We start from the raw sequence: 23,981 nt of genomic DNA, 5'->3' as shown, positions 1-23,981 counted from the left end.
AGGTATACCTTTCCTTTTCTCCTTTGCCTTTAGCTTCTCTTCTCTTCTCAGCTATTTGTAAGGCTTCCTCAGACATCCATTTTGCCTTTTTATATTTGTTTTTCTTGGGAGTGGTCTTGATTGCTGCCTCCTGTACAATGTCTTTAACCTCTGCCCATAGTTCTTCAAGCTCTCTGTCTGTCATATCTAACCCCTTTAATCTGCTTGTCACTTCTTTTGTATAATCATAAGGAATTTGATTAGGTCATGCCTGAATGGCCTAGTGGTTTTCCCTACTTTCTTCAATTTAAGTCTGAATTTGGCAATAAGGAGTTCATGATCTGAGCCACAGTCAGCTCCTGGTTTTATTTTTGCTGACTGTATAGAGCTTATCCATCTTTGGCTGCAAAGAATATAATCAGTCTGTTTTCCGTATTGACCGTCTGGTGATGTCCATGTGTAGAGTCTTCTCTTGTGTTGGAAGAGGGAGTTTGCTTTGACCCGTGCACTCTGTTGGCAAACTCTGCTAGCCTTTGCCTTGCTTCATTTTGTACTCCAAGGCCAAACTTGCATGTTATTCCAGTGTCTTGACTTCCTACTTTTGCATTTCAGTCCCCTATGGTGAAAAGTACATGTTTTTGGGTGTTAGTTCTAGAAGGTCTTTTAGGTCTTCACAGAACTGTTCAACATCAGTTTTTTCAGTATTACTGGTTGTTGCATAGACTTGGATGACTGTGATATTGAATGGCTTGCCTTAGAAATGAACAGAGATCATTCTGTCATTTTTGAGACTGCACCAAGTGTTGCATTTTGGACTCTTTTGTTGACTATGAGAGCTACTCCTTCTCTTCATTCTTTCTGGAGTTATTTCTCCACTGTTCTCTAGTAGCATGTTGGGCAACTAGTGACCTGGAGAGTTCATCTGTCAGTATCATATCTTTTTGCCTTTTCATACTGTTCATGGAGTTCTCAAGGCAAGAATACTGAAGTGGTAATTTGAGCATAATTTTCCAAAAAAAAAAAGCCACTAAAATATTGTAAAGTATTACCCTCCAACTAAAATAAATTAATTAATTACAAATATAATCTATCAGCAAGCATATGATAAAGTATTGAGGATCTGAAGACTTTCTAATATCCCCTAATACTATCATTTCTATAAATTTGTAAATGGAGTCTTCACATGAATATAAAATGGCTGTACAGGAATGCCATAAGTAGAATAAATGAAACTCCTACTTATTCTATCCTTTATACTAAATGTAATTTTAGGTGATTACTTTTTTAGTCATTATTTTTATAACTCACCTGGCTAATTAATGGGTATGGAAAATTAGACTTTAAGTCTCTGAATCCTCCATGAACAACTGCCTCATTAGGCTGCATTTGTTTCAATTTTTTGTGGTGGTGGTGGTACATATCTGAGAAAATAAAACATTTTAATGACCAAAGTTGCATCTGGAGTTATATCCATAACTCCTTAAATGTGTAGCTCTATACAGGAAGGATCTATATTATGTGTTAGGCATAGACTCGTTCTTAGCAGCAAACTCTAAATCACAATGTTTAATACTAGACATTAGTAAAAGAATTGCATGTGATGATTATTAAGTATTTGCAGCAAAACATTTCATGGTTTCTCCTTGTCTTTAATGTCTTTCTCTGCCCTTCTATTATGCCAAAACTCAGAAATCAGCAGCTTTCCCAGACATTTCAGATAATAAATTGTTACATTTCAAGCCCTAAGCAACATTTTACTTAATTTCATTTTGTAGTGCTCCAGAATTTTATTGTCTAGATGTCCATTTTTGTTGTTGGTGTTAAAACTGTTTTCTGATTTTTTATATTTTCTGAATGCCTTCAAAGTTTTAAGCATTGGGGAGAATCCACACAAGGATGTATTTGTTTAGAAAGGTAGCAGTGTTTGTTTGTTTGTTTGTTTGTTTGTTTAAGGAAGGCAGCAGTCTCTGGCCATAAAAGTTATGGTATCTAAGTTGCCAAGGCTGTCCTGTTGATTAGCATTTCATATTTATAACCAATTCCATATGAATTATTCCCTTTACTCCTTCATTTGGCAGTCAGAATATAAAAAAGATGTCAAAGAAGTGAGATGCAAGAAATATATTCCTTGTTAGGGCATATGAAACAATATGGAAATGAGAAGAATGTAACACACATACTTAAGTTTCATGATATTATTCTTAAAATATTATAAAGCATTACCTCCGAAAAGGCCAATCAAGATGATTTCAGGCAAAGGAAAAACACGTGTAAAGACAAGGTGCCTTAATAAACATGGTGACTCTCAGGAAAGGGAAGTAGGTGGTTTGGGTGAGTCTGAATATACACAGCTGGAGGGTATTGATGAGTGATGAGGTTTTTTGGTTTATCATTTAGAGTTCATTTTGAAGGTAATTGAGAACACATGAGATGTTATTCTATTTGTGGCCAACCCAATCTGAGCATTACCAAGAAATTCTGGAGCACGTAGTTTCAGTTTAGCTAAGGAATATTACAACATCATCACCATCCACCCTTGTAAATCTGAAATCCACACATACTTTCTGTAACTATATATAAATTCCAAAGAAGGAAAATAGAAAACCATGTTTTCATCTTACTGGAAGCAAGCATCACCTTGTACAGGTGAAAGCATACTAGACTTTCCCCAAAGTGAGAAAGAAGGATCTAAATATCATTTTATCCATCTTTGAGTGATAGATTTCCTCTCTTCAATCAATCACATCTTTCTTTGATATCTTGAAACTTATAAACTGAGATTTTGTTTCTCATTATTAATACAATCTATGTCATATAGGAATGGGAATGGAAAACATATATAAATATTTGTGTTAAATGGGGCAAAACCTCAAATGATTTGGAAGACATCCAAAATGTTGGATGTTATTGGAGAATTATATTGAATTATATTGGAGAGAATTACATTGGAATTATATTGGAAATACTGTCTTCTTGGACACTGAGTACAAAGTGAAGAGCTTATTTCAGCCCTAAAAACTGCTGGCAGGAAGCAAACTGAGGGAACGCCTCAAATGTCAACATGTGATTGCTATCTGCCCTGGAAAGTAGAGGATGAGGAATCGGGTGGAGGGGGAGGTGGGAGGGGGGACCGGGATGGGGAATACGTGTAACTCTATGGCTGATTCATATCAGTGTATGACAAAACCCACTGAAAAATAAAAAAAAATTAAAAAAAAAAAAGAAAAGTAAAGGATGAGACAGACAGCAGAAATAAAAGAACGAAGGATGAAATGTTTCCACAAAAGAAACTTCTGACCTACTCTTTTGTACTTATTCAGTTCAATTCAGTTCAGTCACTCAGTCGTGTCTGACTCTTTGCGACCCCATGAATCGCAGCACGCCAGGCCTCCCTGTCCATCACCAACTCCCGGAGTTTACTCAAATTCATGTCCATCGAGTTGATGATGCCATCCAACCATCTCATCCTCTGTCGCCCCCTTCTCCTCCTGCCCCCAATTCCTCCCAACATCAGGGCCTTTTCCAATGAGTCAGCTCTTCTCATCAGGTGGCCACAGTATTGAGGTTTCAGCTTCAACATCAGTCCTTCCAATGAACACCCAGGGCTCATGTCCTTTAGGATGGACTGCTTGGATCTCCTTGCAGTCCAAGGGACTCTCAAGATTTTTCTGCAACACCACAGTTCAAAAGCATCAATTCTTTGGCGCTCAGTTTTCTTCACAGTCCAACTCTCACATCCATACATGACCACTGGAAAAATCACAGCCTTGACTTGACGGACCTTTGCTGGCAAAGTAATGTCTCTGCTTTTTAATATGCTATCTAGGCTGGTCATAAATTTCCTTCCAAGGAGTAAGCATCTTTTAATTTCACGGCTGCAATCACCATCTGCAGTGATTTTGGAGCCCCCAAAAATAAAGTCTGACACTGTTTCCACTGTTTCCCCATCTATTTCCCATTAAGTGATGGGACCAGATGCCATGATCTTAGTTTCCTGAATGTTAAGCTTTAAGTCAACTTTTTCACTCTCCTCTTTCACTTTCATCAAGAAGCTTCTTAGTTCCTCTTCACTTTGTATCATAAGGGTGGTGTCATCTGCATATCTGAGGTTATTGATATTTCTCCTGGCAATCTTGATTCCAGCTTGTGCTTCTTCCAGTCCAGCATTTATACTTATTAGTAATGCTCATATAGGAGTCACAGGATAAATGCTTCACTCTTTCCCCTTATTTTTCAATATAGTGAGTTTATACACAATATGAAAGAATTTCTGAATGTACTTCCTTAGGATCACTATACACTCCTGAGCCTACAAGCAATCTAGGGATTTCTTGTAGGATCTTTCAAATGTTGTTTTTAGCAAGGTCATTATGTGAAGGGTAAATATCTGTGTTCAAAGTGTTTACTGAACCTCAATCTACTGTTTAAATATTTTTATACCAAGGCACAAGTCAGAATCTTCAAATCTGATTCTGGTTGCATTTTCTCTCTTGTACTTCATTTCTGGCCTCACTTCCTGGTGTCTCCCACTTTGCTGCAAAGAAAAGGCTCTCCCTGTTTTCAGTTTTGCTAAATTATATGACTTTGCTAAAAATTGTAAAGTTATAAGTTTAAGAATCTTAGGTCTGATTCTTCATATTAAAATGTGGATTTGGGAAATTTGGAAATTCTTTTGAATAAAGCTTAGATTTGAGATAATGACCTATGACTTAAAAAATCAGATTTAAAATACATAGAAAATAATTTTCTATGCAAATTCAGTGGTTGGGTGATATAGGTCAAATGACAGATTGAATATGAAAATATTTTTAAATACTATGTTCTTTATGCCCACTGAACTAAGAACCTCACTATATGCACCTCAATTTTCTGCAAATTATATATTCTGCCAAGTGTTTTTTACCTTTTTTTTAAGAGATTCATACTTTATTTCTCCAGTTGAGATAATTATACAGTCAAATATAAATTAAAGGCCCGGTTGTACAAGAAACCCAGGTCCTTTAGGTGGTTCAATCAAACAGGTAAGACCTCTGGCTGATTCACATGAGATGCATTCACTCCTTGGCCCATATTTTGGGATTCTGCCAGACTTGAGTTCATTAAGAGTTTCTTCAAAATCCTTAAGTGTCAGATCCTCCTAGTAGTTGTCATTTATTTGAACCATTGGTGGATTTACACAGGCCCCTAAACATTCCACTTCTATAACAGTGAAAAATTTGTCAGGTATAGTCTCTTCAGCCTTTATTTCACGTTTTTTTTTTTTTTTTTTTTTTTTCTTAATGGCCTCCAGTATGCTGTCAGACTTTCAGTGCATACAAGGCATAGTAGTGCATACTTGAATATACTTTCCAACTGGCTTTGCAACATATATTGTGTAAAAAGTTGGTACATCATATACATTCATCGGAGGTACTTGTAAAACATCTTCAGCCTTGTTCATAGCAGAGTTGGGCAGCCATCCATTCTTTCTTTGGGCTAAATCCAGGATCAGAAGCACAGCTTCTGCTTTATGCCCCTTTAGGTGTTGTTGTTGTCCAGCCCTTCATTTGTTTCTGAATATTTGTGACCCCATGAACTGCAGCACACCAGGATTCTCTGACCTTCAATATCTGCCTGAGTTTGCTCAAACTCATGTCCTTTGAGTCTATGACACCATCCAACTATCTCATCCTCTTTTACCCCCTTCTCCTCAATCTTTCTCAGCATCAGGGTCTTTTTCAATGAGTCGGTTCTTCGCATCAGAGGTCCAAAATATTGAAACTTCAGCTTCAGCACCAGCCCTTCCAATCAATATTCAGAGTTGATTTCCTTCAGGATTGACTGGTTTGATTTTGCTGTCCAAGGGAGTCTCAACAGTCTTCTCCAACACTACAGTTCAACACTACAGTTGTTCAACATTCAGCCTTTTTTATGGTCCAGCTCTTACATCTGTATGTGACTACTGGAAAAACCATAGCTTTGATTTTACAGACCTTTGATTACAGAGTGATGTCTCTGATTTGTAATATGTGTCTAGGTTTGTCATAACTTTTCTTCCAAAGAGCAAGCATTTTTATTCCATGGCTGCAGTCACTGTCCACAGTGATTTTGGAGCCCCCCAAAAGAAAGTTTATCACTGTTTCCATTGTTTCCCCATCTATTTGCCATGAAGTGATGGGACCTGAGTCCATGATCTTTGTTTTTTGAACACTGGGTTTTTTCACTCTGCTCTTTCACTTTCATCATGAGGCTCTTCGTTTCTGTTCACATTCAGCCATAAGGGTGATGTTATCTGCATATGTGAAGTTATTGATATTTCTCCCGTCGATCTTGATTCTAGCTTGTGCTTCATCCAGCCCAGCATTTCATGTGATGTACTCTGTATAAGTTAAATAAGCAGAGTGATGATATACAGCCTGACATATTTCTTTTCCAATTTGGAACCAGTCTGTTGTTCCACGCCCAGTTCTAACTGTTGCTTCTTGACCTGCATAAAGATTTCCAGGAGGCAGGTAAGGTGGACCTTCTTTCCCATCTCTTTAAGAATTTTCCACAGTTTGTTGTGTTCCACACAGTCAAAGGCTTTGGCATAGTCAATAAAGCAGAAGTCTTTTTTTTTTTTTTTTTAACAATTGTCTCTGTCCTCTTAAGAGTTTTCCACTGTGAAATCAAATGGAATATCTAGATTATTTTCACATAATTTACTTTTACTTATTGATCAGCACACCTAAAATACTCCTGATCAAACAAGAACTACAAATAATTTGTATGTGTCTGTGATTGAAATGTTTTTGATATCTTCCTTCCACAACTTTAAAATAATTATAGAATACTTTTAGAATTTTGTTAAGGATTTTTGCATCTATGTTCATCAGTGATATTGGCCTGTAGTTTTCTTTTTTTGTGGCATCTTTGTCTGGTTTTGGAATTAGGGTGATGGTGGCCTCATAGAATGAGTTTGGAAGTTTACCTTCATCTGCAATTTTCTGGAAGAGTTTGAGTAAGATAGGTGTTAGCTCTTCTCTAAATTTTTGGTAGAATTCAGCTGTGAAGCCATCTGGTCCTGGGCTTTTGTTTGCGGGAAGATTTTTGATTACAGTTTCGATTTCCTTGCTTGTGATGGCTCTGTTAAGATCTTCTATTTCTTCCTGGTTCAGTTTTGGAAAGTTATACTTTTCTAAGAATTTGTCCATTTCATCCAAGTTGGCTATTTTATTGGCATAGAGCTGCTGGTAGTAGTCTCTTATGATCCTTTGTATTTCAGTGTTGTCTGTTGTGATCTCACCCTTTTCATTTCTTATTTTGTTAATTTGGTTCTTCTCTCTTTGTTTCTTAATGAGTCTTGCTAATGGTTTGTCAATTTTGTTTATTTTTTCAAAAAACCAGCTTTTAGCTTTGTTGATTTTTGCTATGGTCTCTTTAGTTTCTTTTGCATTTATTTCTGCCCTAATTTTTAAGATTTCTTTCCTTCTGCTAACCCTGGGGTTCTTCATTTCTTCCTTCTCTAATTGCTTTAGGTGTAGAGTTAGGTTATTTATTTGGCTTTTTTCTTGTTTCTTGATGTAAGCCTGTAATGCTATGAACCTTCCCCTTAGCACTGCTTTTACAGTGTCCCATAGGTTTTGGGTTGTTGTGCTTTCATTTTCATTCGTTTCTATACATATTTTGATTTCTTTTTTGATTTCTTCTATGATTTGTTGGTTATTCAGAAGCGTGTTATTTAGCTTCCATATGTTTGAATTTTTAACATTTTTTTTTCCTGTAATTGAGATCTAATCTTACTGCACTGTGGTCAGAAAAGATGACTGGAATGATTTCAATTTTTTTGAATTTTCCAAGACCAGATTTGTGGCCCAGGATGTGATCTATTCTGGAGAAGGTTCCGTGTGCGCTTGAGAAAAAGGTGAAGTTGATTGTTTTGGGGTGAAATGTCCTATAGATATCAACTAGGTCTAGCTGGTCCATTGTATCATTTAAGGTTTGTGTTTCCTTATTGATTTTCTGTTTAGTTGATCTATCCACAGTTGTGAGTGGGGTATTAAAGTCTCCCACTATTATTGTGTTACTTTTGATTTCCTCTTTCATACTTGTTAGCGTTTGCCGTACACATTGCGGTGCTCCTATGTTGGGTGCATATATATTTATAATTGTTATATCTTCTTCTTGGATTAATTCTTTGATCATTATGTAGTGTCCTTCTTTGTCTCTTTTCACATCCTTTATTTGAAAGTCTATTTTATCTGATATGAGTATTGCGACTCCTGCTTTCTTTTGGTCTCCGTTGGCATGAAATATTTTTTTCCAGCCCTTCACTTTTAGTCTGTATGTGTCTCTGGTTTTGAGGTGGGTCTCTTGTAGACAGCATATATAGGGGTCTTGTTTTTGTATCCATTCAGCACACCAAGTGGGCTTTATCCCAGGAATGCAAGGATTCTTTAATATCCGCAAATCGATCAACGTAATACACCACATTAACAAATTCGAAGATAAAAACCATATGATTATCTCAATAGATGCAGAGAAAGCCTTTGACAAAATTCAACACTCATTTATGATTAAAACTCTCCAGAAAGCAGGAATAGAGGGAACATACCTCAACATAATAAAAGCTATATATGACAAACCCACAGCAAGCATCACCCTCAATGGTGAAAAATTGAAAGCATTTCCTCTGAAATCAGGAACAAGACAAGGATGCCCACTCTTACCACTACTATTCAACATAGTGTTGGAAGTTTTGGCCACAGCAATCAGAGCAGAAAAAGACGTAAAAGGAATCCAGATAGGAAAAGAAGAAGTGAAACTCTCGCTGTTTGCAGATGACATGATCCTCTACTAGAAAACCCTAAAGACTCTTCCAGAAAATTACTAGAGCTAACCAATGAATATAGTAAAGTTGCAGGATATAAAATTAACACACAGAAATCCTTTGCATTCCTATATATTAACAATGAAAAAACAGAAAGAGAAATTAAGGAAACAATACCATTCACCATTGCAACAAAAAGAATAAAATACTTAGGAGTATATCTACCGAAAGAAACAAAAGACCTATACACAGAAAACTATAAAACATTGGTGAAAGAAATCAAAGAGGACACAAACAGATGGAGAAACATACCGTGTTCATGGATTGGAAGAATCAATATTGTCAAAATGGCTATTCTACCCAAAGCAATCTATAGATTCAATGCAATCCCTATCAAGGTACCAACGGTATTTTTCACAAAACTAGAACAAATAATTTCACAATTTGTATGGAAAAACAAAAAACCTCGAATAGCCAAAGTAATCTTGAGAAAGAAGAATGGAACTGGAGGAATCAACCTGCCTGACTTCAGACTCTACTACAAAGCCACAGTCATCAAGACAGTATGGTACTGGCACAAAGACAGAAATGTAGATCAATGGAACAGAATAGAAAGCCGAGAGATAAATCCACGAACCTATGGACACCTTATCTTTGACAAAGGAGGCAAGGATATACAATGGAAAAAAGACAACCTCTTTAACAAGTGGTGCTGGGAAAACTGGTCAACCACTTGTAAAAGAATGAAACTAGAACACTTTCTAACACCGTACACAAAAATAAACTCAAAATGGATTAAAGATCTAAATGTAAGACCAGAAACTATAAAACTCCTAGAGGAGAACATAGGCAAAACACTCTCTGACATAAATCACAGCAAGATCTTCTATGACCCACCTCCCAGAATATTGGAAATAAAAGCAAAAATAAACAAATGGGACCTAATGAAACTTAAAAGCTTTTGCACAACAAAGGAAACTATAAGTAAGGTGAAAAGACAGCCCTCAGATTGGGAGGAAATAATAGCAAATGAGGAAACAGACAAAGGATTAATCTGAAAAATATATAAGCAACTCCTGCAGCTCAATTCCAGAAAAATAAATGACCCAATCAAAAAATGGGCCAAAGAACTAAACAGACATTTCTCCAAAGAAGACATACAGATGGCTAACAAACACATGAAAAGATGCTCCACATAGCTCATTATCAGAGAAATGCAAATCAAAACCACAATGAGGTACCATTACACACCAGTCAGGATGGCTGCTATCCAAAAGTCTACAAGCAATAAATGCTGGAGAGGCTGTGGAGAAAAGGGAACCCTCTTACACTGTTGGTGGGAATGCAAACTAGTACAGCCACTATGGAAAACTGTGTGGAGATTTCTTAAAAAACTGGAAATAGAACTACCATATGACCCAGCAATACCACTTCTGGGCATACACACTGAGGAATCCAGATCTGAAAGAGACACGTGCACCCCAATGTTCATCGCAGCACTGTTTATAATAGCCAGGACATGGAAGCAACCTAGATGCCCATCAGCAGATGAATGGATAAGGAAGCTGTGGTACATATACACCATGGAATATTACTCAGCCGTTAAAAAGAATTCATTTGAATCAGTTCTAATGAGATGGATGAAACTGGAGCCCATTATACAGAGTGAGGTGAGCCAGAAAGATAAAGAACATTACAGTATACTAACACATATATATGGAATTTAGAAAGATGGTAACGATGGCCCTATATGCAGGGCAGAAGAAGAGATGCAGAAGAACAGAACAGACTTGAAATCTGTGGGAGAAGGGGTGGGTGGGATGTTTCGAAAGAACAGCATGTATATTATCTGTGGTAAACAGACCACCAGCCCAGGTGGGAGGCATGAGTCAAGTACTCGGGTCTGTTGGGCTGGGAAGATCCAGAGGAATCGGGTGGAGAGGGAGGTGGGATGGGAGACCGGGATGGGGAATTCATGTAACTCTATGGCTGATTCACATCAATGTATGACAAAACCCACTGAAAAATTTAAAAATAAATAAATAAATAAATAAAATAATTATAGAATACTTTTAAACATACTTTGTTATTTATTCCTTCTAAATATCCTATTTTTTTTTTTCTGAGTGCTTTTTTTTTTCATTTATTTTTATTAGTTGGAGGCTAATTACTTCACAACATTGCAGTGGGTTTTGTCATACATTGACATGAATCAGCCATGGAGTTACATAAATATCCTATTTTGTTAAACTTTCCTCATATTATGTGGATTTAGTTATTATATGTGAGATTTTTTTAGCCTAATTATCTTTAAATGTCCTATTTTATTTATTTAAAAAAATTATTTTAAATGTCCAATTTTATTGCAAATTACATACACGGATGGTATTTGGAAGTTTTTTTCTTAAGTTTTTTCCTTATGTGTATGGATATTAGGGAAAACTTGGTATTTTGGTATTAATTTTAATAATTCTGATATTGAAGTCCATAAAATTCTGGAAGCTCATCTTCCTTTGGCAATGTTTTCAGTTACAGATTTTTTTTGTTGGGGGGGGGGGGATTTAGGGCATCTGTTGGAGAAGGAAAGGGCAACCCAGTCCAGTATTCTTGCCTGGAGAATTCTGTGGCTGGAGGAGCCTGGTGGGCTGCTGTCCATGGGGTGGCACAGACTCGGACATGACTGAAATGACTTAGCATTCATGCATGCATTGGAGAAGAAAATGGCAACCCACTCCAGTATTCTTGCCTGGAGAATCCCAGGGACAGAGGAGCCTGGTGGGATGCCATCTATGGGGTCACACAGAGTCGGACACAACTGAAGTGACTTAGCAGCAGCAGGGCATCTGTGATTATCTTACTAGTAGAGAAACTCAGAGACAAATAGAACGGACATTATAGGAAGAAAGAAAGGATTGTGAAGGAATTCTTGGGAATCCATGAATCCTTAATGTCTCATGACAAACATGCCAGCATTCAGAGTGTAATGAAAGGAAACTGTCAGCACACCACTGTGACAGTGGAGAGGAGTGGACATTGTTTAGCTCAATTAGCTGGTCTTCATCTAAAAGCCTTCCAGATGAGGCCAAAATGAACTGCTGTGAGGTGATGAATCATGCGTTTTAACCTTAAAATATTCCTTTAATTATAAATACGTCATTTTTTAAGCCTATACATTTCAGGTCTGGAAATAGAGCATTCTACATCTGCAATTAAAATAAACATATTCCTTTCCAGAATATGCAGAGAACACTAGTTACTCACAAAGAGGAACATACCATACAATTTGACTCAGAATAACACAGATGAGAAGTTAATCTGCTTTCTACACTTGCCAATTCTCATTTAGAAGAGAAAACTTCTGGGGCATCATTTGATGAATAGCTAAAAAATTCATTCATAACATATACAACAGATATATTTAATATTCATAAGATGTATTCCCAATTTAAGACCAATGTTTCCAATATAAACATTAAATAGATATATCACATGACAATTAGTTTTTCTGAGGATTATGAGCATAGATTATTGTGACATAAAAAGTTATTGCCTATTATTTTGTGCATTTAACATATTTAATTAAATGTGCATCCTTTTAAGTGTTAATATACATAATATTTTCCTTCAGCTGCAGGTGATAAACAATGACTTTTTTTTCTACTCTATGCAAATAATAAGCAGGAAAGTGTCATTTGGGAAAAAATGTGAAGCTATATCTTTGGAAGAAAAGCTATGGCCAACCTAGACAACGTGCTAAAAAGCAAAGACATCACATTGCCAACAAAGGTCCATCCAAAGCTATGGTTTTTCCAGTAGTCATGTATGGATGTGAGAGTTGGACTGTAAAGAAAGCTGAGGACCAAAGAACTGATGCTTTTGAACTGTGGTGTTGGAGAAGACTCTTGGGAGTCCCTTGGGCTGCAAGGGGATCAAACCAGTCAATCCTAAAGGAAATCAGTCCTGAATATTCATTGGAAGCACTGATGCTGATTGGCCATCTGATGTGAAGAACTGACTTATTGGGAAAGACCCTGATGTTGGGAAATATCGAAGGCAGGAGGAGAAAGGGATGATAGAGGATGAGATGGTTGGATGGCATCATGGACTCAATGGAAATGACCTTGAGTAAACTCCGGGAGTTGGTGATGGACAGGAAAGCCTAGCGTGCTGCAGTCCATGGGGTTGCAAGGAATTAGACACAAGTGAGTGACTGAACTGAACTAAACTGATATCTGTGAGGAAGCTTCAAATTATAGTATCAGATTATGTATGACTTTCACAGATTAAGTTATTGCCCATGTGAAGCAACACATTATCAGAGAGAAATTATTTAGTATGTACATTATTAGGCCACAACAACCTCAAGTAGTCTTGCCTTTGAAAGAGCCTCTTTTGTCATTGTTTTTTGAACGAGAGACTATTTTGCTAACTCTAGCTCTAAACTGTACATTAGTCTTAATTCTTCCTTGCATGTGACAGTTCAATTTAGATGAGGACGGTCATAAAACATCAAGTTCTTCTCCTTGCAGTTCTCCTTGCCAGTGTTGTCTGTGTTGGATAGAGGAGCTTCCTGATGACCTGTTGAGTTGGTGGAAAAAATGAATGAATGAATGAACAAATGAATAACCAAATAAAGCCTAAAGCTGAAAATATTCCATGAGTGGCAAGGAGGGAGGGAGAAAAATGAATATTTTTAATGTTTCATTTACTGAAGTTTGATGAGGTGATGTTTAGATTCCTCAGGATTCACTTGTGAATTAAGATGGAAGAGTCAAATGTAATTTTTTCTAAGAGTCTCTGAGCCATAGAAATAGGAAATTTGGGCCTTAGATATGATCACTTCTCAAATCTACTGTAAGCAGTATTTAAGTAGGACACAAGAACAGGAAGGAAGAATAATGTAATATAGAGAACCTCACATATGCATAAGGGATCTTTCATGTATTTACTCAACTTCCTTTTGAAGTTAGTGGTAAGCCTGAAGAAATATTTTTTTGTGATGCTTTTTTTTTTAGTAATAAATTGGATTATTGGAAAACTTTTAGGTTTTATTGTTTAACAAAGAAATATAGTTGCCATAGGTGATTATTATTGTAAGAGGTAAATATTCCCTATAGAATTTCTCATTAACGTTGGACAAACTATAATGGAAAACAGAAATGATATTTCTTAGAATAGGTCCATTCTCAAGGGATTCATTAAGAAAAGATAATGACATACATTGCATACCTCCTAAAATGTGGACATGTGCCTTCATTCTGTAGTTATCTTTGAAGTGAAGTCGTTCAGTCGTGTCCAATTCTTTGCAACCCCATTGACTGTAGCCTATCAGGCTCCTCAGTCCATGGAATTTTCCAGGCAAGAGTACTGGAGTGGATTGCCATTTCCTTCTCCAGGGGATCTTCCCAACCGAGGGATCGATCGTGGGTCTCCCGCATTGCAGGCAGACGCTTTACCAAGTAGGGTTAAATTAATTAAGATTAAAAAACTGTTAGAGAGAGATTTGGAAATCCATGCATGAACTGCTAGCTTGAATATGACATTTTTTGAGTGTTCTGTGTGCTTTTGAAAACCATTATTAGCATAGAATATCTTGCCTATTATATTGTAATAGCTCTTACATAACCCTTCTATACAAGATTAGTGCAAACAATCAATCATTAGTAGCAGATTTTAGAAAGAAAATTCTGATGTGTTGATATGAAGCTCCCATAAGCTCATTTTTCACTTGCGAAGACAGAGAATGTTTAGTTAAAAACCAACCTTATCTAGGAATAGCTGCATTTCTGTCAAGAGAGAAAGCTGATAGAAAGATTTGGCAGCTATAGAAATAAGATATACTCTAGGAGTTGTGTTTATTTTTTCCACATAAATTCCTTCAAGAAATATGTATGCCTCATTTTTTATTAGTGTAAAGGAGAAAAAAAAATCCCTTTCTCTTAGAAAATCCACTGTCACATATATTGGTATTTTTAGTACCTTAATAAAACCCAGGGATTTGTTCTAAAGAACATCACATTATGGATGTTTCCTTGAGAAAATGCAACAGTGAGCTTTATTTAAACAAAGAATTATGCCTCTTTGTTTCAAGTGAATTTAGTTTAAATATAGTCATTTGAAATATAAGTTTAAGCAGAATTTTAATTAGCTTATAAGCCCTGAGATATACTTCGCAGTAATGCTGAGTGTTTTGAGTCTCTACTTTCAGACTCACTCCATATTAATTTTAGCATGATAAGCAACCTTGTCTTTCATGCATTTTAAAGTCAAACAAATAAGATTGTTATTGACTCTAGTCACTTTATATTAACTCTCTGGTACCTGGTTATTATCATCTGATCCAGAAGTTCAAAAGGACCCAACATTGCCTCTGAAAAAGTTCCAAGTTAGAAGGGAACTGAGACATTGATTTGCTAAGAGATAGTTGGTTTCTTGGACAACACATCCTTGTGTTCAGAGATAGAGGTAAAATATTAAGCATAGCCTCTGTTTAAACTCCTTACATTACAATGACAGTGTTAGTAAATGATAATAATCTTAACTGCTCTATTAATTGCATAATGTACTAATACATACTAATAGTTATTGAATATTCATTACAAATTTTGCTTTGCTAAGTCTTTACATTTAATTTCTTCTTCATCACTCACAACAATGTATGGTTTGTAAATTTTCCAGTGAGGTAAGGAAAATGACAATTATTAAATATTTTACTTCAACATCACTCATCTTGGACGTGACACAGAAGAGAGTTTGATTGAGGTCTATTTATGTCTAGAGTTCAAATATTTAACGTCTTTGCTATATTGTGAAAAGACATTTGTTCTGTTAATTTGACATACTACTTCTACTACTACTAACAAGCATTTATTAAACATTTGCTGATATCCTTCTAAATGATTCCCAATAATTAATTCTTACATAGATTCTACTATACCACAAACTACAATCAATAGTACTCAAGATAGTTGTCTTATCAAATATACAATCCTGGTAATATGCCTAATAGCATTATTGTGAAAGTCACTCAATCGTGTCCAACTCTTTGTGACCCCATGCACTAGACAGTCCATGGAATTATCCAGGCCAGAATACTGGAGTGGGAAGCCTTTCCCTTCTCCAGGGGATCTTCCTGACCCAGGGATTGAACCTAATACTCCTGCATGGCGGGTGGATTCTTTACCAGCTGAGGCTCAAGGGAAGCCCCAAAGCATTATAAATATGTGTATACACACACACATATGTGTGTAAATATATATATATATATATATATATACATATGTATTACACACACATAAATATGAGCTAGAGTGTTTATAGTACCCCTATTTACAGATGCCACCAAACTGGAAATTGTCCAAACATCCACTGGTGTTTGAATGGATAAATAAATTGTAATGTATTTAAAGATTAGAACACTATAGAGCAATATTATGTTGAAATTCATAATTAAATGTTGAATGAAAGAAGTGTGCATTTTTTAAAGAGGTATGTACTAATCCAATTTTTATCCAATATAAAAATAAGCAAAACTAATCTATGTTGTTATAAGTCAGAGTAATGATAACCCTCTGAAATGAGTAAAGTGACTAGAACAGACATAAAAAGACTCTGAGAAGCTAATATAATTTTTTTGAGTGGTGATTATTTATCTATCTATATCTATCTTTAACTATATATATACCTGACAAAATGTGGTCCACTGGAGAAGGGAATGGCAAACCACTTCAGTATTCTTGCCTTGAGAACTCCATGAACAGTATGAAAAGGCAAAAAGATAGGTTAGTGAAAGATGAACTCTCCAGGTCGGTAGGTGCCCAATATACTTCTGGAGATCAGTGGAGAATAACTCCAGAAACAATGAAGAGATGGAACCAAACAAAAACAACACCCAGTTATAGATGTGGCTGGTGATGGAAACAAGGTCCTATGCTGTAAAGAGCAATATTAAATAGGAACCTGAAATGTTAGGTCCATGATTCAAGGCAAAATGAAAGTGGTAAAATGAGATGGCAAGGGTGAACGTCAGCATTTTAGGAATCAGTGAACTAAAATGGAATGGAGTGGGTGAATTTAACTCAGATGATCATTATATCTACTACTGTGGTCAGGAATGCCTTAGTAGACATGGAGTAGCCATCATAGTCAACAAAAGAGTCTAAAATGCAATACTTGGATAAAATCTCAAAAATGACAGAATGATCTCTGTTCGTTTCCAAGGCAAACCATTCAATATCATGGTAATCCAAGTCTATGCCCCAAACAGTAATGCCGAAGAAGCTGAAGTTGAACAGTTCTATGAAGACCTATAAGACCTTCTAGAACTAACACCCAAATAAGATGCTCTTTTCGTCATAAGGAGTTGAAATACAAAAGTAGGAAGTCAAGAAACACCTGGAGAAATAGGCAAATTTAGCCTTAGAATACAGAATTAATCAGGGCAAAGGCTAATAGAGTTGTTCCAAGCGAATGCACTGGTCATAGCAAACACCCTCTTCCAACAACACAAGAGAAGACTCTACACATGGACATCACCAGATGGTCAATACTGAAATCAGATTGATCATATTATTTGCAGCCAAAGAAGGAGAAGCTCTATACAGTCAGCAAAAACAAGATTGGTAGCTGACAGTGGCTCAGATCATAAATTCACTATTACCAAATTCAGACTTACGAAAAAACACTAGACCATTCAGGTATGACCTAAATTGAATCCCTTATGATCATACAGAGTAAGTTAGAAATAAACTTAAGAGACTATATTTGATAGACTGATAGCGTGATGAACTATGGGCAGAGGTTTGTGGCATTGCACAGGAGACAGGGAGTAAGACCATCCCCAAGAAAAAGAAATGCAAAAAAGGAAAATGGCTGTTGGAGGAGACCTTACAAATAGCTATGAAATGAAGAGAAGCAAAAAGCAAAGGAGAAAAGGAAAGATATATCTATGTGAATGAGAGTTCCAAAGAAGAGCAAGGAGAGATAAGAAAGCCTTCCTCAATGATCAGTGCAAAGAAATAGAGGAAACCAATAGAATGGGAAAGAAAAGAGTTCTCTTCAAAAGAATTTAAAAATACCAAGGAAACATTTTATGCAAAGAAGGGCTCAATAAAGTACAGAAATGGTATGGACCTAATAGAATCAGAAGATATTAAGAAGAGGTGGCAAGAATACACGGAAAAACTAGACAAAATAGATTTTCATGACCCAAATAATCATGATGGTGTGATCACTCACCTAGAGCCAGACATCCTAGAATGTGAAGTCAAGTGGGCCATAGGAAGCATCGCTACAAACAAAACTAGTGGAGGTGATGGAATTCCAGTTGGGCTATTTCAAATCCTAAAAGATTATGCTGTGATAGGGCTGCACTCAATATGCCAGCAAATTTGGAAAACTCAGCAGTGGCCAAAGGACTGGAAAAGTCCAATTTTCATTCCAATCCCAAAGAAAGGCAATGTCAAAGAATGATCAACTGATCAACTACCACACAATGACACCCATCTTACACAATAGTAAAGTATTACTCAAAATTCTCCAAGCCAGACTTCAACAGTATTTGAACCGTGAACTTCCAAATATTCCAGCTGGTTTTAGAAAGGCCACAGGGACCAGATATCAAATTGCCAACATCCATTGGATCATCGTAAAAGCAAGAGAATTCCAGAAAGACATCTACTTCTGCTTTATTGACTATGCCAAAGGCTTTGACTGTGTGGATCCCAACAAACTGTGGAAAATTCTGAAAGAGATAAGAATGCCAGACCACCTGACCTACCTCTTGAAAAATCTGTTTGTGGGTCAGGAAGCAACAGTTAGAACTGGACATAGAATAACAGACTGCTTCCAAATAGGAAAAGGAGTACATCAAAAGAGTATATTGTCACTCCGAAACTTTAACTTATATGCGGAGTACATCATGAGAAATGCTGGGCTGGATGAAGCACAAGCTGGAATCAAGATTGCAGGGAGAAATATCAATAACCTCAGATATGCAGATGACACCACCCTTATGGCGGAAAGTGAAGAGGAACTAAAGAGACTCTTGATGAAAGTGAAAGAGGAGAGTCAAAAAGTTGGCCTAAAGCTCAACATTCAGAAAACTAAGATCATGGTATCTGGTCCCATCACTTCATGGCAAATAGATGTGGAAACAGTGGAAGACTTTATTTATTTGGGCTCTAAAATCACTGCAGATGGTGATTGCAACCATAAATTCAAAGATGCTTACTCTTTCTTTGGGAGAAAAGTTATGACCAACCTAGACAACATATAAAAATACAGAAACATTACTTTGTCAACAAATGTCCATCTAGTCAAGGCTATGGTTTTTCCAGTAGTCATGTATGGATGTGAGAGTTGGACTATAAAGAAAGCGGAGCACAAACGAATTGATGCCTTTGAAATGTGGTGTTGGAGAAGACTCTTGAGAGTCCCTTGGACTGCAAGGAGATCCAACCAGTCCATCCTATAGGAAATCAATCCTGAGTATTCATTGGAAAGGCTAATGTTGAAGCTAAAACTCCAATACTTTGGCCATCTGATGCGAATAACTGTCTCTTTTGAAAAAACTCTCATTCTTGGAAGGATTCAAGGTGGGAGCAGAAGGGGACAACAGAGGATGAAATGGTTGGATGGCATCACTGACTCAGTGGACATGAGTTTGAGTAAACTCCGGGAGTTTGTGATAGACAGGGAAGCCTGGTGTGCTGCCGTCCATGGAGTCACAAAGAGTTGGACACGACTGAGCAACTTAACTGAACTATACACACACACACACGAACACATTTGATATACATATGTGTGAAATTAGGGACATTAATGTAATGTTAAAATTAATTTATTCTGTGACTTCCTCTGTAAGTTTTGCATTAACTAAACTTCTTCTATAGGTTTCCATTTCCTATCATTACCGTAACCTTTATAGCCCATTTATTAGTTCGTTATTTCTTTAAAGTTAGACATAAACTTCAGCTTGTCTTCTGTACCTTGAAAATAGTATGCTTCCTCTTCATGAAAATATCTGTAGACTTTAAAGAAACCTTTATAAATATAAAATGTTGAAAAATTTCCCAATGTATTTAAATTTAGATAATATTTATGTTTATATCTGAGTATTTTATGTTTGATAATTGATGGTTAATGTTTTAAACAGAACTTCACAAACATTTTTACCTTTCAGTCAGTCACTTTCATTAGTTTGCACTTCAAAAGTAATGTTTATATCTTGTCATTCACTTTTTGACTCAATTATTTCATCTCAAATGTACCATCAAAATAAGACTTAAATTAACTTGTAGAAATTTGTAATACAATAACCAGGTTCCACAAAGGATCCTGCAAAACAAATATGCATTTGCATTAGTTAACAACAGAAGCACTATAATTATGTTTTTAATGTTATTATCTTGATGAAATGCTGACATTACCATTTCATAACTGTAGCACAATGATCAGAAATAGAGATTTACAGTAAAATACTTACCTAATCCACCTTAGACAGTCAAAATTAATTTTTGCAATAATGTTTATAAAAACTATATTTTCCATGTCCACAATTTAACCTAGTATCCCACAATGTATTTAGCTATTCTGTCTCTTTAGCCTTCATCTTGGTTTATTTTCTCAGCCTATCCTTGTCTTCTATGACCTTTAAATTTTTAGGAATAGAGACCAGTCATTTTTTAAATGTCATCCAAATCTGGTTTGTCTCATGTTTCTTCAGAACGTTCAGAATATTCATTTTTGGCAGGAATATTACAATTTTAACAAGACTAAATACTATAATCCATCTTTATAAAGAATCTCCCTGCCAAGCAGAAGATGCAGGTTCAATCTCTGGATCAGGAAGATCCCCTGGAGTAGAGAAATGTCAATCCACTCCAGTATCCTTGTCAAAATTGACAAGAATGGATGCCAAAAGTTTTGGACATGACTTAGCGACTGAACAAAAGCAAACAACAATTACAACACTTACTGTGTAGGTCTATATCAGGATCCAGTAGATTACATATATAATCCATATAGCCTATCATATAATAGTTACTTATTCTATGCAGTCCTTGTATTACATTGTATGTGGAGAAGAGTAAGGATCCTAGAAATGTGTATCAGGGCTAATGATTTCCTAGTGTCACTTCTCAGTGTTTTCCGTGAAATCCCAAGAGAAAATGTTAAGCAACAGAGATCAGTGAATAAATTTTTAAATTCTATAGATCAAAAAAGAAACCAAAGAACTGAATGAAATATCACTAAATACATACATATACACATTACTAAACTCCTTTGAAACAGAAATATAAGCAAGACGGTGAGTTTTTTTAGGGACTAAGATATTTATAAAAGTCTTTGTTTATTAAAAGCTATTTATTTTAACACATTATCATGAAAACTATCATTCTTGCAAAGTCAGACTAAGGCATGCTTTTGTTATATAATGATATCTCATGATTATGCAGTTATGGATTTGCCCAGACTATCAGAAACAGATGAGACATACTGTCCCATGCAAGTCTAATAATCTAAGTCTCATATGTCTAAACTGAATGTTAAGTTTTTAGATTAATCTAAAGATGCTAATAATAGAGATTCCCTTAGGAGTAATCCCTGAGGCAAGGATTCAACTGCAAGCAAGTAATTGGAAAAGTGAAGGAGAGAGGATAAAGAAGTAAGTTAGACAAACAGAAGGGAAAGGAATAGGCTATTACTGAGCTGCTTATTAATGTGAGCCACAAAATTGATCGCACTGAAAACATGGTTTAGATCTATCCTGCTTGAGAACTGAAAGCTGGAATTTGTATACCAACTTTCATCAGCTAGGTGAAGTCTGCTAACAGGTAGCACTGACTCCTCAACACTCTGATATGGAGCACAAGAAAGGAAAGTGTATTTCAATGATTTGACTTCAGAAAAATACAAAGAAATACATGCCCTAGTGGAAGAATTTTAGGCAGTGTGCATTAAAGGGATAGAAAACACAGAGATTTATTGGACACCACCATCACCTGCTAGAGTTATTAACATCTTATCAACTATCGCATCACCAAATTATTATTATTAATGCTTTTTACTATTATTATTATAGTTTACATTTTATATCACAGAGAACAGGCTGGAAAGAATAATCATGTCTTTTGTTAGCAGAAAACCAATAGCATGCACCAGCACAAATAACATATTTTTAACTTTTTCTGAAACTTTGAAGAAGTTTAGCAATTTTACTTGGGAATATTCCTTAATTTTCCTTTAAAGAAAGAATTGAAGATTTCTTCACCTGTCTAAGTCAACATGCAACTAAGAAATGAATCAGATAGTAGAGAAACACTTATTTAACTGTTGCAAAAACCCAACTGACCAGAATTTTTATTTAGACATTGAATGAGTATATTATTTATGTAGAGCCTTTTGATTTAAAGAACAGTTATTTAATTACCAATGTTCTGGTTCACATCAAGTTTGTACCATGTTTCCCATGAAATGTTATGTGTTATGATGCAGAGTACGGGACACAAAAGATTCCTATGGAGTTTTCACTTCTAAGGAAGCGCTGAAGTATTTTATTTCCTTTTTTAAAAATTGAATATAGCTGATATGAAGTAGTGTTAGTTTCAGGTGTATAGCAAAGTGATTCAGTTATACATACATATATATACATATATATTTTCAGATTCTTTTTCCTTATGAAAGTAAAATTGTTGTCGCTCAGTCGTGTCTGACTCTTTGCAACCCCATAGACTGTAGCCCACCAGCCTCCCCTGTCCATGGAATTCTCTAGGCAAGAATTCTCTAGGAATGGATTGTTATTCCCTTCTCCAGGGTATCTTCCCAACCTAGGGATCGAACCTGGGACTCCCTTATTGCAGGCAGATTCTTAACCATGAGCCACAAGGGAAGCCCTTATAGGCCATTACAAAGTATTGAGTATAGTTCCCTGTACTATACAGTAGGTCTGGTTGGTAATCTATTTTATATATAGTAGTGTGTAAATGTTAATCCAAAACTCCTAATTCATCACTTCCTCTCTTTTGGTAAACTTGAGTTTGTTTTCTCTGTCTGTGGGTCTATTTCTGTTTTCTATATAAATTCATCTGTATCTTTATTTTTCTTTTATTTTAGATTCTACATATAAGTGATATATGGTTTTGTCTTTGTCTGGCTCACTTATTTAATATGACAATCTCCTGGTCCATCCATGTTGCTGCAAATGGCATTGCTTCATGCTTTTATGGCTGAATTATATTCCTTCATATAAATATACCACATCTTCTTTGTCCATCTGTTGATTAACAGTTAGGTTGTTTTCATATCTTGGCTACTGTAGTGCAGCATTGAACACTGAAGAGCATGAAAGTAACTGAAAGTGAAAAATCCAGTGCTAGATAAGGAAATATATTTACAAAATAAAATATATTTACAAATATATTTTAGTTGTGCCATCTAGAGTAAATTACCTTACTGTGTCTCAGTTCCTTCATATGAAAAATAGGAATAGAAGAATGTACTTAATGTATAAGTTTATAGTATGAATTAAATGAGTAGATACACAGAAAATGCTTACTACCGTACAAGAACATATTTGTAAGCTGTTATCAGTGTCACTGCATACATGTGCATGTGCGTGTATTCATTCCCATTAACAAATATGTACCAATTTCTTCCAAAACTGAGTTTATATGATTGGGCTCAGGTAACTGGAAGAAAAAAAGTAGAGTCTTAAATTCCTTTGAGGCTTTATTTTAAAATAAATTTGATAGTTTTCTGTTCTGTCAGAGGGGAAATTAGATAACATTCATAATGTTGAGTTGATAAATATATTTTGTGTTTCAAAAGATATTTAACCTTCTCCTGACTATTTGATTTATCTCATTTTTAATGTTTACTAACATGAGTAGTTACAACAATTGGCTTTAATTGCCAGCTAATAAATTATTCATAACCCATTCTGTGCTACTATGCTGATTTAGAAAAAAAATGAATGAGAACTTCAAGGAGATTATAATTTATCTAAAGATAATTTTCCACTTGTATATTTATTTACATTATTTGTTCTTTGAGTGCTATCATGACTCAGATAAGTATTTTCTTTGTTAGAAAATCTTTTAATGTAGCATGACACTCTGCTTGAATCTTGTAAAGCTTTATAAGTTGAATAACTATAAACATACAAAATCATTTAAAATCATTTAAATATATTTAAATTCACCTTTTTCCTGAA

General features: G+C 35.7%; 1 pseudogene; it reads right to left on the bottom strand.

Moving 5' to 3' along the window:
* Positions 1-4,945: 4,945 nt before the first annotated feature.
* LOC136174514 (NADH dehydrogenase [ubiquinone] flavoprotein 2, mitochondrial-like) overlaps positions 4,946-23,981 on the bottom strand; it is a 66,221-nt pseudogene continuing 47,185 nt past the window's right edge.

Source organism: Muntiacus reevesi, chromosome 9, assembly GCF_963930625.1.
Source record: "Muntiacus reevesi chromosome 9, mMunRee1.1, whole genome shotgun sequence".
NCBI classification, from domain to species: Eukaryota; Metazoa; Chordata; class Mammalia; order Artiodactyla; family Cervidae; genus Muntiacus; species Muntiacus reevesi.
The sequence above is the reverse complement of the archived record's forward strand: the minus strand, read 5'-3'. Positions and strand labels throughout refer to the sequence as shown.